General features: G+C 51.3%; 1 long non-coding RNA gene across 1 annotated transcript; it reads right to left on the bottom strand.

Annotated features, from left to right (window-relative positions):
• Positions 1–7415: 7415 nt before the first annotated feature.
• On the bottom strand, positions 7416–8525 carry LOC149127883 (uncharacterized). The gene is made up of 2 exons (XR_016229620.1): positions 8271–8525; positions 7416–7451 (listed from the first exon to the last, which is right to left on the bottom strand). It is a non-coding gene; the product is annotated as an uncharacterized LOC149127883 (long non-coding RNA).
• Positions 8526–15168: the final 6643 nt, after the last annotated feature.

Below are 15168 nucleotides of genomic sequence, written 5' to 3' on the forward strand. Positions count from 1 at the left end.
AAAGGAGAAAACTCCTCCCCCCCGGACAGGCAGGGTAAGGGGCGGCAGCAGCAGAGATGTTGCGTGCCGCGTTGCTGGCTGAGGCCTCGGCTCTCCGTCTGCACAGCTCCGCGCGGCTTGGCCACATGTGCGCGCCTATGCACAGGGAACGGAGGGGCGGGCCCAGCGCAGTGTTCAGCTCCTATTAGTCGTCCTCTGATCTTCAGCAGGTTAATTAGGAAGTTTGTCAGGAACCAGCCGTGAACTCCAGCCGCTTCTCTCTGGGAGTGGAAGAGGTGCCAGCGAGGGCCAAGCGGTAGGAATTCCTCTACCCACGCTGCTCCTATGATTAATGATAGAAAGGAATAAAAAAAGAGGGGTCAACAGCTGAGTGCAAAGCAAGTTGCTAGACAGGGAGTAATTAAGATACTTGGGTAAATATGATTAATAAGCTCAAACTGGCAGGGTGTGCAGTAAACAAGGACTAACCAGATGGTCCCCTCTCTTCTGAGAAGGAGGGCACTCAGCAGCGGGGGAGGGGCAGAGACCAGAGGAGAGGCAGGCAGGACAGGGCGAAGGCGAGAGAGTGCAGCTTCACGCTCTTGAGCTGGCCCTGTCTGCAGGGAAACACGGTTGGGTCACCGGGGAGGGGTTAGGACGTGGAGGGGACTCGGAGAAGCGTCCACCCAGCCTCTTACCACAGCTCCAAATAGCTGGATGCTCAGGCTCGGGGCATTGCGTCCAAAGCTGCTCCATCCGGATCTCTCTCTCTATCTCTCTCCCACCAAGTTGCAGATAAGACATCAAGTGCACAGGTTGGTGTCACTGTCTTCCTGTGCCCAGGTTGCCACGATGACAAAGGACCCCAGCCCACGGGCGGAGGACTTAAACCCAGACACGTACTGTCTCACAGCTCTGGAGGCTGGAAGTCTTAGGCCACCGTGTGGAGAGGGTGGGCTCCTTGTGCTTGGTCCTGCTCCTCTCCCTTCCAGGGGCTTGCTCGCAGTCTCTGGGGGTCCTTGGCTTGTGGACTGCTCTCGCAGTCTCTGCCTTCGTCCCACTGATGATGGTCTCACTGAGTGCATACCTGTGTGCAAACTTTGCCTTTTTGTAAAGGACACAGGCATACTGGACAGAGCCGACCCTAATGACCTCACCTGGGCTGATTACAACTGCAGTGACCCTATTTTCATAGAAGATTCCATTCTGGGGTCTGAGGGTCGGGACGGCCACAGAATTGGAGGTGGGGGATGGGGACACTCTTCAACCTACAACAGCCACTTATGTGATCTGAACGTAAAACAGGAAGCAAATGCCTGTACAGGAAGAACCTGAGCCAAATAAATAAGTAAACAGAGAGAGAGAGAGAGAGAGAGAGACCCAGCCCCATGCAGAAGGGAGATGTGCCTGGATTCTCAGGTCACTGCTAGAAATCTTTTTAAACGTCTTTCTTAATAGTGCCTTGCAAAGAGCACCCTTCTGCCTGTCTCATCAAGGAGCCAGTCTGAGGCTTCAAGAGCCGACCTGTAGCTGCTGACAGATGCTGCTTAACAAGACGGATCTGCAGTTCTCAGAAGAGCAGACTCAGCAGAAAGATGCCGCGGCGTCTGCAGATGTGGGCAGCTGGGCTGTGTCCAAGCCCAGGACCGGGCAGCACTGGGGAGGCACCGGACACGCAGCATTCGTCTCTGCCCTGGAGGAGCTCACGGTGTGAAGCCTGTGCTGCCGTCACAAAGGACCACAAACCCGGGGAGGAGGGGTGGATTCAGACAACACTGGTGCAATGTATTCTCGCATGGTTCGGTGGTGGAAAACCCAAAATCAGCGTCCCTGGGTCGGACTCGCAGTGTCCGCAGGGGCCTGCTCCCTCCTGGGGCACCAGGGGAGGAGCTGACAGCCCCAGCATCCCTTGGCTTGTGGCTGCATCTTCGAGTCTGTGAGGCCAGCATCTTCACATCTCTCTCTCTGCCCTGCTTCCACATCACCTTCCCTTGGCCTCCTTTTTCAGAAAGACACTTAATGGTTTCACTCCTGGTGCACCTGGATAACCCAGGATAACCTCCCTATCGTGAGCTCACTCACTCCGTCAGGTGGGCAGAGTTCTGTTTATTTCAAAGCCTGCCACAGTTCCCACCAGTTCTCTCCTTCTTATCACTTTCGCTCAGCAGGTGCATGGGGGACTGGGTGGTCCTGCCTCTGCCCCATCTCCCCGATAAGGAAAGCCAGGCACCTGTGTGCCAAAAGAAAGCCAGAGCCAGGCTTAGGTGAGGAGGATTCATTCAGTGAGGGCACTCAATCTGTTCTCGTTAGTCAGTTTCCTGTCTTTTGTATATTAAAGATCTATTAACAATATTTTTAAAAGGCCAACTGAAAATGATAAGGTTACTAACTTTTTCTTTAGCCAAGTAAATGACATAAAAAAATAAAATAAAATACCCCAGCACGTATTGTATCTCATAAAGAAAGGCATAGTACTTCTTTTTTAAAAAAGATTATTTATTTGAAAGAGTTACAGAGAGAGGTAGAGACAGAGAGAAAGGTCTTCCATCCTCTGGTTCACTCCCCAATTGGCCGCAATGGCTGGAGCTGCGCCGACCTGAAGCCAGGAGCCAGGAGCTTCTTCCAGGTCTCCCATGCAGATGCAGGGGCCCAAGGACTTGGACCATCTTCTACTGCTATCCCAGGCCATAGCAGAGAGCTGGATCAGAAGAGGAGCAGCCAGGACTCGAACCAGCACTCATACATATGGGATGCTGGCGCTTCAGGCCAGGGCGTTAACCTGCTGCACCACAGCACCAGCCCCATAGTACTTCTTTTTTTTTTTTTTTTTTTTTTTTTTAGATTTATTTATTTGAAAGGCAGAGATAAAGAGAGAAGGAGAGAGACAGAGTGTGAGCCCTAGATGTGTGCCAGACACAGGACACGCAGCACTGGTCTGCCCTGCAGGAGCTCACGGTGTGAACCCTGTGCTCACTTCCGGCAGCTAGGTCCCGGGGATGCAGAGGCTCCGTCCTCAAGGAGGGGGCGCTGGGGGAGGGGGAGGGTGGCAACATGCAAACACTGGGACAAGGGCTGCGGTCACTGCAGAGACAGCACAGACCCAGGACAGGGCTTCCCCCAGAAGCAGACCTCAAGGTGAAGATTCAATTCCCGGAGTTATCTGGGGGGAAGGTGGATTGAGGAAACCCTGAGCAGGCAGTGGGGAGCTGAGACAGGGACATGGAGGAAGCCACTAAGCGTGCACCATCACCAGCCCCTGCTGATGGCAGCTAGAGCTCAGCTCCAGCGGAGACCTCTGGGGGCTGCCCCCAGAAACAGCCTGCCCGGGAGGGAGGGAACCCCCCGGAGCCCCCCAGCCCTTGGTAGAGGACTGCTCTGGCAGCACAACCCCCACACTTCCCACCCACTCCGGGCAGGGGCAGACGCGGCACTGCAGGCGTTAGCAGTTGGCAGTCACGCCGGCATGTGCAAACATGCAAAGTGCAGGGGACGTGGGTGGGGTGCAGGTGGCAGCTGCTGTAGCCCTGACTTCTAACCCAGCGTGAGCGAGGAAGCAGGGGAGACTCACAAAGGAGACGGGCATTTGAGCCGGGCCTTGGCTGGTGTGTAGGAGGTTGCTGTGCTGAGACAGGCAACAGGAGAGGGAGGGCACTCTTTCCAAGACGAGAGAAAAGCACAAGGAACCCAGAGAGCCAATGTTTCTTTGGGCGGCTTTGGGCGGTGCGGGTTTTCCAGCTGTTGTGTAGACAGGCAGCTGGCAAGGCCCCTGGGGAGGGAGACCAGGGCCACCCTGGGAAGGATTTCCAGTGTCATGCCCATGAACTTGGCATTTCCTGCAGCCATCAGTAGCTTTGAAAGAAGGGAGTGACCTGGACCCAGACAAAGCCTTAATGAATTGCTAGGCTTGTGCCAGGCAGCGCGTTCCATGGGGCTTTATAGATTCTCTGAACCGCACAGGACTGGAGGGAAATGATATCAGCCCAAGACTGGAGTGCCCTGTGCGGAGCACCAGCGAAGCTAACTCCTCGCAAAGCAGACAGCTGCCAGCAGCGACTGGATGGATGAAAATAAAATCTCCTCGCCAAACCAATGGCATGGGCCTGGGTGGTGGGGCCACGGCTCCCCAGACTCCTGCTTCAGGCAGCCTGTCTGCAGGTCCTACCACATGGAGGGCCCAAGGGCTGGCCTCCCACACCCACTGCTCCTCCAATCTGACCCCCCACCCCGCGCCTTTGGGGCAGTGGCACAAGGATGAGAAGGTTCCTCCCACGGGGTTTTGAGAACCTTGTCCTGTACTTTCCTCCATGGCCAGGATCACTTGCAGAAAGGGAAGACGTGACGGCTCACCCCATGCCAAGGAACGCCTGGCCTCACTCTCACTCACTGCAGCCAGGCGTTGGGTAGAGGTGCTCCACGAGGCAGTCAGTGGATCCATGCCAACACCCTCACCAGCACTACTGTGAAGCTACAGGAGACACAAGCAACTTTAAAACAGGAATCGGCAAAGGAAGTTGCTGGACTTTGGTTCTGGCCCTGACGGTTTCCCTGCAGAGGACCTGGGGTGACCCCTCCGCACCTGGGCGCGTGCAGGACCTGCGGGCTCTCCTCTCCTGGCATGGACAGAGCAACAACGGCTGTGAGCTCCATCTTAGAGTCTCGCTCTTGCTCTCCCCCACCCCACCTCTGACAACACAAGCTGCAGGAAGAGCTCACACAACCTGGAGCCATCACCACCAGAGAACTGAGGCCCACGGAAGCCACGTCTTGCCAACAATCCCAGGACGAGCTTGGAGAATGATCCACTCCCATTTACGCTCAAGGTGGCAGAAGGCCCAGCCGACACCTTGACAGCGGCCTTGTAAAGCACACAGGGCCAGATTCTCGACCCACAGGAACCATGAGATGGTGAGTGTGCTTCCGTTTAAGATTGCTAAACTTGGTACACACAATAGATAGCTAACACACAGGCACCCTAGTGGACGACACAGGGAGTGGACACATGGAGCTGCTTTGAAAGACAACTTCATGCAAGTTGGGGATTATGGAAAAGCCGTGTGGATTTCAGCTGTTTTTTTTTTCCCTGTGTGCATCAATATAACTGACCATGAAACTACATCCTTCCACAAAACTTAAAAGAGGCCTTCAGAAAGCTTAAGAGCAAGAGAGAGTTGGGATTTTTGCACTGGTGTGGTGCAGGGGCAGCCGTTCCCTTCGGCTTCGAGATTTCTGTAGAGTATTAAAGCAGAGACCCTGGAAAAGCCCCCACCCCTTGATTTCTTGACTTATGCTCGAATTCCATAATTAATATTTTCTTTGCCTTAAAGTTATCTCTTCTTAATAAAATATACTAAGGGCAGGCATTGGGCCTCATGGTTCAGACACGCACACCCTGGGGCTGGCGCTCTGGCACAGTAGGCTAAGCCTCCACCTGCGCCGCAGGCATCCTGACTGCTCCTCTTCCCATCCAGCTCTCTGCTGTGGCCTGGGAAAGCAGTGGAAGGTGGCCCACGTCCTTGGGCCCCTGGACCACATGGGAGACGCAGAGGAAGCTCTCCTGGCTCCTGGCCCAGCTTGGCCCCGCTCTGGTTGTGGCAGCCAATTGGGGAGTGAACCAGCAGATGGAAGACCTCCCTCCTTTCTGTCTCTCCCTCTCTCTGTCTGTAACTCTGTCTCTCAAGTAAGTAAATAAATCTTAAAAAAACACTCACACCCCAAATTGGAGGAGCATGGGTTAGACTTCCGGCTCCAGTTCTGACTCCAGCCTCCTGCTAAATGCAAACCCTAGAAGGCAGCTTTTAATGGCTCAAGTAGCTGGGTCCTTGCCATTCATATGGAGGACCTTGAATACGTCCCAGGTCCCAGCTTCAGCCCCCGGCCCATCTGGTCCTGATGGGTATTCAAGGAGTGAACCAGTAGATAGTTTCTCTCTCTCTCTCTCTCTCTCTAATAAATAAAAAAAATTTATAAAAAATAATACACACTAAACTTAAGAGTCAGAAACCATAAAAGCAGGCCCCGGGTCCTTAGCTTACTAATGATGCAATTTTTAATGAGTCATTGATACGTGCCACAGACTGTTTTTCTGAATTTGGAAAAGCCACTTAGCTGCTCTGTGTCTGTGTTTCGTTTTAAAGTAGGAATAACCCCGAGGTGACTTCTCTCTCTCTCTCCTCTGTCCTCCGCCTTGTATGACAGCTCCTGCGGTTGTCGGGGTGAGTCAATGCAGTGACAGTGACACGCCTGTGACCGTGCTGCTCCACACAGGAAAGGGGCAGTGCAAGTCCTCCTTAGAGGCAAGAACAGACCCTAAGCTGTCGTTAGGCTGTTGGGCCTAAGTAAGATGGTTTTCCTGAGGGCTGTTCCTGGAATAGTGTTTAAGGAAGGAGATGGAGTGTGAGAAAACAAAGGCACCTAGAGGGGGAAGGAGGCAGAAAGCCTGGAGCCCCCACTTCTCAGCTTTCAAAGAGCCAGGGCTGAAGAGCCGACCTGGCAAAGAGCCTTGCCTGTGTGGCCTCCCGGGCCCCGAGTCCTGCCGCACAGGCACTGCGCTCAGACCCATGCCAGCCTGCGAGGTGGCTGCCATCGCTGCTCCTCTCTTGTAGACATGGAAGCCCCGGCATAGAGACCTGTGGCCACTGGGCAGGGTGGCCCTGCAAGTGACTGAGCAGGGCTGCAAGCTGTGTCCAGCTGGAGGGCCATGTCCTGCTGGTTTCCTTCTTTGTTTCCATCTTCCCGTGCCACATGCTGTGGCACTGACACACACACATGCTGTGGCACTGACACACACACATGCTGTGGCACTGACACACACACATGCATGCATACTCATCAGTAGCAGTCAGCGTATTTCTCTCCTGATGCTAAAAGACTCATACACAAAAAAGCACTTGCTGCCACCACCCTTGTCTGACACTAAATCAACTCTGCACAGATTGAGTCGGGGCCCTCGCAGGACCAAGACTTCCCAGGTTGGCAGGGGCTGTCTCGTTGCCTTCACAGAGAGAGCCGATCTGGGGGCTGGGGTCAGCTGCACTGGCCTGGCTTCAAGGCAGAAGGATGCTTGGCAGCTTGCTTCCCGGTGAGTGACAGGTGATCAGACGTGGGTGTGGCCAGAGCAAGAGCCACCCTCACCCTCACCACCCCTGACCCCTGCACCCCAAGGAAATCCCAATCAGAATTATCATCTCCTGCTGCAACCCCCAGGCCTCCCAGTCACAAACTGCACAGGAACACCTGTCCTTATGGGATACTCACCAAGTCTATATGTCCCAAAGCAGCTTTGTGTCTTGGCTGCATATTGGGCGTGTCACTGCCTGTGGAACCATCACAGGGTCCAGGGCTGTGCTTAGCTCTGTGACCCTCAGCATGCCACATAGTTGCTCAATGCCTCAGTTTCTCCTATTTGTGTCTTCCCTCTGGATTAATTTCTTCATTCGTTTTTCTAAAGGTTTATTTATTTGAAAGGCAGAGTGCTACAGACAGTGGGAGAGAGAGAGAGAGAGAATGAGAGAGAGGGATCTTCCATCTGCTGCTTCACTCTCCAAATGGCCATAGCAGCCAGGGCTGGGCCAGGCAGCAGCCAGGAGCCCAGAGCTCCATCCGGGTCTCCCACGTGGGTGGCAGGGGCTCAAGCACTTGGGCCATCCTCCACTGCTTTCCCAGGCACATCAGCAGGGAGCTGGACTGAAAGCAGAGGAGCCGGGACTCGAATGGGTGCTCCAACAGGGGATGCCGGCACCACAAGCAGCAGCTTACCCCGCTGCGCCACAACACCCGCCCTAGTTTCTTCGTTTATATAAGGGAGATAACAATGCCTTCTTATATTTCATAGAACAGAAGTAAGAAGATTTAAAGAGGTCTCCAGGGACACGAGGTTTTTCCTTTTAAACTCCCTGCAAGGCCATGGAAATCTCCCTCTACCCTTTTTGCCCACCCTAAGCAGCCTCCCTACCACCAAGGCCAAAGGTGGTCTGGCGGGAGAATGAGTACCATGGCTGTCGGTGGGATCTGCATTTACAACACGCGAAGCCAGCTAATTTTACTTCCACGTGAATGCAAAGGAGGCGATGGTGGACATGGTACAGTCGCAAAGAAGTCGCTCGGCTCAGCTTACATTTTGCCCCCCACAGCAGTTTTATGTTTCACTTAAAAACGCCAATGGATGATGTCAGAGAGAGAAGGAAACAGTTGAGGAATTGGGAAAGTCACATATATGCATGTTCCTTGATTCTAGCACCCCCGCCTGCCGGAAAGGAAACACCGCCACCACCCAGAACACGGCTCCTGGTTACCTGCGGGCTCCGCAGGGCTGGGGCTCATGGCGTCAGCCCTGCTGCTGTGGGCCAAGCCACCCTGAGGTGGCCTGGTGTGAGTACGGAGGCGGAGCGAGCTGGCAGCCCGGGCGGCGCGCCTGGGAAGACAGGCACCAGGCACTGGGGAGGCTTCACCGGCAAGGAAAGGTTCAGGAGGCACCTGCAGGAGTACGTGGGATTGCCAGAGAGAGGAGGTGAGGGCAGACTTGGAAGAAGAGGAGAGAGCCAGGGCAGAGAGAAAGCCCTTGGAGCACTGGCAATGAGCCACGCTTCTGGGAGCCACGGCAGGGACTGCACGTCCTCCTGCCAACGCCCCAGAGGAATGGTTCCTCATCCGGGCAGTGAGAGAGACGGGATCAGAGCTGCATTCGCGCTGGGCGCTCAGGCTGTTGATGCAGAGTGAGGTCCTGGGGCGGTGCCCTTGGCAAGGGCCTAGGAGGCAAGGCTGGCTGAGGAGCTGGTCCACTGCCAAGTGCAGAGTGGGCCACTGGCCGCCTTCCAGGGAAGCCTCAGGACAGAACATTTGCTCGACACAGGCTAGGCAGCGTCCCTTAATTGCCAGAGTCCCTGAGAACCAGATATTGACTGAGTTTGCATCTTTGTTGCTTCAAAACTGCAAGATTTGTAAAATCAATGACACACATGATTATTCAACATATATTATCTGCTGACCGCCCCAGTGGAGAGAATTTAGTTGAAGCAAACAAGACAAGAGGGAACCACGGGCGTGTAAATAGATCTCTTTTCCATAGATTGACCGATCTCCCCATACATCTCCGACCTTACCTGTTCCATCCAGATCTACCCTGATGTCTGAAAGTTCTACAGCATATCATGCAAATGGCTTAGAATGAGTTTGCAAGTGCACTCGATCAACTAGCCACTTTGCCCGCACAACGCACAACAAGAGATGGGACTGATTGGAACAGAATGAGTCTCTTGTAAAATCTTTTTTGCTGTTCGTCATGCATCGGATAGACAGATAATAAAATTATTCCTTTCGTCCTGCAAGGCATTCTAACACAGAGCTGGTACCGTCTTGAAAAACACTCCACGAATGGTTCTGCACCAGGAACAGGGGCTCCCCTGGGAACCCACCAGGCTCTCAGCTCTGGGTGGGAGGAGGCAGGCGGAGATGGAGGGCCAAATTGCAACTCATTGGCACAGCACATATTTTTCCAATATCAAAGCAAATGGAGAACTCGTAAATAAATTGACTATATAAAAGTGTCCTTTTATATTACCACCTTAGCTTTCCAAGGGGAAAACAAACAAACAACAACAACAAAAAAGGTTTCTTTCCGCGGCCCTCATATAAAAATATCATTTCTTCTGGTTCATTTTATAGCACCAACCGCAGTCCGGATCTATTTAAAATACATACGGGGCCCCACATTCAGGCCCCCTTCGCACAAACGGCCCAGGAACCACCAGCAGCCGGGCTGCGGAAGCAGCTGCCACGTAATTGCAACCTCTCATCACAGGCCTGGGGAAACACGGTGTGGCATTTGAGAAAGGGCTGCAAAAATAGGTGTCAGACCTTAACTAATAGTGATTGTCCTTCCATTCTACTGTAATTTACATTTAATTCACACATTTCATTTCCATTTAAAATATGATTACAGTGTTTTGAAGCACATCTCACCTGTCCCCTCGAATTACAAGGAAATGGAAATAACAAGGAGCAGCAGGCACCACGGGGCCTGCTGGGGCCCTGGCCACAGGGTCGCCAGCACACCCACGGCGCTGCCTCTCGGAGGAGGAGGTCTGTGGCAGAGCGGAGGGCGCATGCAGAAGGGGCAGGGAGGGGTGGGGGAGAGGCCCACGGAGGAGGAGAAATATCCCACACCCCGAGGGCTCCAGCGTGCTTGCTTTTTAAGAAATTCATTATTTCCTGGCACGGTGCCCACCTTTTATTTCATTCATTGCAGGTGCATGACCTCATCCTAAATACATGCAGCAGGAAGCAGGTGCCTGTTCACTCCCGGGTCTGTTTTTCTCTATGGTGGAAGCAGCAGGAAGAGAAGAGAGGGGAAGCCCCAGGCTTCAGTGTCTTGACACAGAGAGGCCAGGCAGCACACTGGATGCCGGGATGCCTTTCCAAACACCCCACCTGCCGCCTCACCCTGCCCCAGGTAAGCCCTTTAGAGAACAGGATAGCTCAGAGGCTCCGTGGCCAAGGCCCTCTGGGTGCAGGTGTGAGGAATTCCAGCTGACAGCACCTGACCCACAGGAAGAACTTGGTGTCTGCTCAGAAGGTAAGGGAAGGAGCCTTCGCCCCTGGATGATAAATCCTAACACTTGGGCAAGGCCATGCACAGACTCAGCAAACATTTATAGCGCACCTACTGGATAACAAGCACTGGGCAAGGCAATAATGACGTTGAGTTTTCACTGTCCTCAAACTTCCCTTGCCCCACACCTCCCCTTCCATTTGCCTCTAGTTCTCCAGGGAAAGCAATAGGCCCAAGAAAAGAGATGCTCCCAGTGTCACTGTTACTGAGGCTACAACCCCTTCCCTTCCAATGCAAGGGAACTATTATCCCTCCCCCCTGAGGCCAATCCTATGAATGGGCTTTGCACAGCATGGTTTCCCACCTTGTTTTCTCCCGTTCATTCTGCCTCCCCCCACCCCCACCCCACCCCATCTTTCTTGTATCTATTTGAATTGGATCATTCCCAATGGCTTTAAAACATGCACCTGCCTCTCAAATTAAAAAGAGAAATGCCCTCAACCCCTCACCTCTCTCCAGCTCTGAGCCAATTACTCTCCTGCCAGTCAACGTAAACTTCTCCAAAGCATTTGCTCTACTGTGGCAGAGATGGCTTTTTGCCCAACAAATGTCACAGCCCTCTTCCTGGGGTGGAGTCGGGGGCTGCCCAGGCAGAGCCTAGATCTCCAACCTCCCTTGCATCCTGCGATGGCCATGGAATTAGTTCTGCCAGTAAAACAGGAGCAGACACTGCCAGTCCACTCCAGGCAGAGGCTTGAAGAGGCCAGCTGGAATGGACAGTCACAGTGATGAGGGCCCACTGGGAGACGGTGCGACCAGACACAGGGGAGAGGCTGGTCGTGGGGGGCGGCTGCCCACTGACCAGCAGCCACGCCCCAGTGCGACAGCTAGGAGAACGATGCATTCAATTCTCTTCTGTGAAAGGCCTACCTGAAATTTTTTAAAGAGTTACTTATTTGAAAGTCAGAGTTATACAGAGAGAAGGAGAGGCAGAGAGAAAGAGGTCTTCCATTCACTGGTTCACTCCCCAGTTGGCCGCAATGGCCAGAGCTGTGCCAATCCGAAGCCAGGAGCTTCTTCTGGGTCTCCCATGCTGGTGCAGGGGCCCAAGCACTTGGACCATCCTCTACTGCTTTCCCAGGCCACAGCAGAGAGCTGGATCAGAAATGGAGCAGCCAGAATTCGGACTGGTGCCCATATGGGATGCTGGCACTGGAGGCGGCAGCTTTACCCACCATACCACAGCATTGGCCCTCTGCCTGAAATTTTGATATTTATTTGTCATAACAGCTAATATTGCTTTAACCAACAGACTCACCCACCCATCATTCCTCAGCCCACTGCAATCTAATTTCCAATTTGCTCCCAGGAAACAGATCTCCTTAAAGCACCGTGGTTTCCGGCTTATTCAATGGGTACTTTTTAGCGTCTATTTCACCTGCGCCCCTCAGTAGTTTTCCACGGGGTTCGCAGGCAGAATTAAAATGAAATCAGGTGAAACTCATATCTATACAAAATATGGAGGAATTCAGTGAAGAGTAAATATGCAAGAGAGAACATCACTACGGGTTCTGCATATGTTAAGAGAATAATAAGAAAATACTCGAAACTACATTATGCCAGTGATTCGGCAACCCAGATGGAATGTTTAAATTCAAATAAATGTTCATATAATTTCAAAGTATTAACTGCTAATAAGTTAATTTAGCAAGCTCACAGGATACAAGGTCAGTAACAACACTCAATTGTATGTTTTATAGCAAGAGCAATTTGAAAGTAGCTTGTAAAAATACCATTGGACAATAGCATAATAAAATGAACTATTTAGGGATGAAAGCCCTATATGCTGAGAATGTGAAAACATAGCTGGGAGAAATTAACGAAGAACTGTATCAGTGTAGAAATAGAAATGTCTGATGCTCACGCATTGGAAGATTTCCTGTGAAGATGTTGATTTCCCCCACAATGGATAACAAATGCAAAACAACCCCCCAGCAACCAGGATTTTCTTGTAGAAATTGACAAGCTGATTTTAAAATCCAGAAGGACCTGGAATAACCAAAATCATTCTTCAAAAAAGAGAAAACATCTGAAAGGGAGACCCGGAGGAAGCTCCTGGCTCCTGGCTTCAGATCGGCCCAGCTCCGGCCATTGCGAGTGGGGAGTGAACCAGTGGATGGGAGACTCTCTCTCTCTTTCTCTCTCTCTCTCTCTCTCTCTCTCTCTCCTTCTCTCTGTGTAACTTTGACTTTCAAAGTAAATAAATAAATCTTTTAAAAAAAAGGCTTATACTTCCAAGACTTATCATAAAACTGCAACAGTCTAAACCTTGTGTTCAAAACGCTGACAGCCACATAGAGAAGCAACATGGAGCAGACTCACCTATATATGGCTGTATGGTTCATGAATTTTTTTTACATTGATGGACACTTAATTCAATAGGGGAACAGATCCTCATTTCAACAGTGGTGCTGTAACAACTGACCATCTGTATTTTAAATGAACCTCAGCTTAGACGTCACGTTGCACCACTCACCAGCATTGACTAAACATGTGTCATAAACACACATGTAAAAGCTGAAATTTGCAAAACTTCTGGGAGGAAACCTTTGGCCCAAGTCTCTCCATAGATTATATTCCATTGAAATTACAATGTGCTAGGGCAGGTGTTATGGTACAAACAGTTCGGCCACCACTTGGGATGCTCACATCCTGTACTGGAGTACTTGGGATCAAATCCCACCTCTGGCTTCTGATCCAGCTCCCTGCTAATGCGCACGCGAGGAGGCAGCAGATGGTGGCTCAAGTACTCGGGTCCCTGTCACCCATGTGGGAGTTCCAGGCTCCTTACTCTCCAGCCTTGCCTAGTCTTGGGTATTGTAGGTCCTTAGAGAGTCAACCAGCAGATGAAAATATCTTTCTCTCTCTCTCTCTGTCTCTCTCTCTCTTTAATGCTACCTTGCAAATAATAAATCTTTTTTAAAAAAATTACACATTTCAACTAACAAAACAAAAAGATGAAAAAATTAACCACAGATTTTTAAAAAATGACTTATGTGAATATAAATGACAAAGATCTCATAGAGCACAATTCAAGACTAAGAATAAGAACCTCAGGGAAACAATGGACTTAACGGTGGCTCAGACATTTCATAGAAGACATAATGCCAGTCAGCAGAAGAACTCAGATCACTACAAGAACCACTTTACACCACATAGAATTTAAAAGACTGATAACACTGCATATTGGCAAGGGTAGTTGGGAGCTGGAAATCTTATATTTTGATGATAGAGTCACAAAATGATGCAATTTTAGGGGCTGTCATTGTAGCATAGAGGGTTATGTCACTGCCCATGACATCCCATACGGGTGCCAGTTCATGTCCCGGCTGCCCCACTTCCCATCCAGCTCCCTGCTAATGTGCCTGATAAAGCAGCGGAAGATGGCCCAAATGCTTGGGCCCTTGCACCCACGTGGGAGACCTGGAAGAAGCTCCTGGCACCTGGCTTCAGCCTGGACACACTTCCCTCCTGGGGCGAGCACGATTTGTTTTGTTGAACTACTGAAGGTTGTTTTATTTTGTGTCTTTGTCCTGGCTCTCTTGCACTTCACTCTTTCCCCCTAGGGAATCTTAGCAACACCTGTCGGCAGTGATTCCTTGCATATCCTCCGCTGACACCAATCCCACTTAGGTGTCAGAGTCCTGCATCCAGTTGCCCACCCTATGTCTCAAAACCACCTCATACTCAGGCTGCCCACAACCCTCACCACGGCTGTTCCTTCCATTCCTCTACTTCTCTCTGATCCCAGCTACCGTCCCATCCACCTACAGCGCCAACCCAGTATCCCGCCAACTCTCTCACTGTGAGTAGCGAGCGCGCATCTCACAGCCAGAACAAGTCTTTCAGAACACAAATACCTGCTGTCATCACACCGGCCCACTTCCATCCAGAACCCTTAACAGGAGCTAGGAGAGCCCCAGCCACCCCTCCAGCCCACCCCACGTCACACACACCCTCTCCCTCCCCTAGCCCAGGGACACAGCTCTTTTTCCATCTCTGGAGAAGCAATCCCCTCTCCAAATGCAAGATCTTCCATCTAATATCAGAGAAACAGAACCGTGTCCATCAGAATCTTCGCTTAACCACTCTTACCTCTGGGTGCAAATGGCTTGGCTTATTTATTTATCTCTTTGTGTGTTTGGGTGAGTGATTTTTTTTATAATCTCTTAAGCACTCACAAACCCGTGACCAAAATCATAGTGAGAATCAGGATAATGACTTGTAGCTACACAGGTCACCTTGCATCTAGCTCTCCTGCTCACCAACCCCAGGAGGCCATCATCCTGACTTTTGGGCTCACCACCCCTCGCTGCCTTATTTAGTTTTACTGCATACATATGTATATATACATGTGCATATGCTTATATTGTATATAATAGAGGCATGTATTCCTATACATATTTATGGGTATAGATAGACTAAAATAACTTTGGTTGGTCTTGACTTTATGACAGGCTCATTCTCCACATATCATTGGAGGATTTAGCTTTTTATTGATTATTATATTAAGCCTCTAAGGTTTACTCATGTTCCTCCATGTCATGGTAGTTCAATCGCTTAACTGATTCCACTGTGTGTCT

The sequence above is a fragment of the Oryctolagus cuniculus genome, chromosome 2 (genome assembly GCF_051225735.1).
Source record: "Oryctolagus cuniculus isolate XC-2025 breed Fujian yellow rabbit chromosome 2, ASM5122573v1, whole genome shotgun sequence".
Taxonomy (NCBI): Eukaryota; Metazoa; Chordata; class Mammalia; order Lagomorpha; family Leporidae; genus Oryctolagus; species Oryctolagus cuniculus.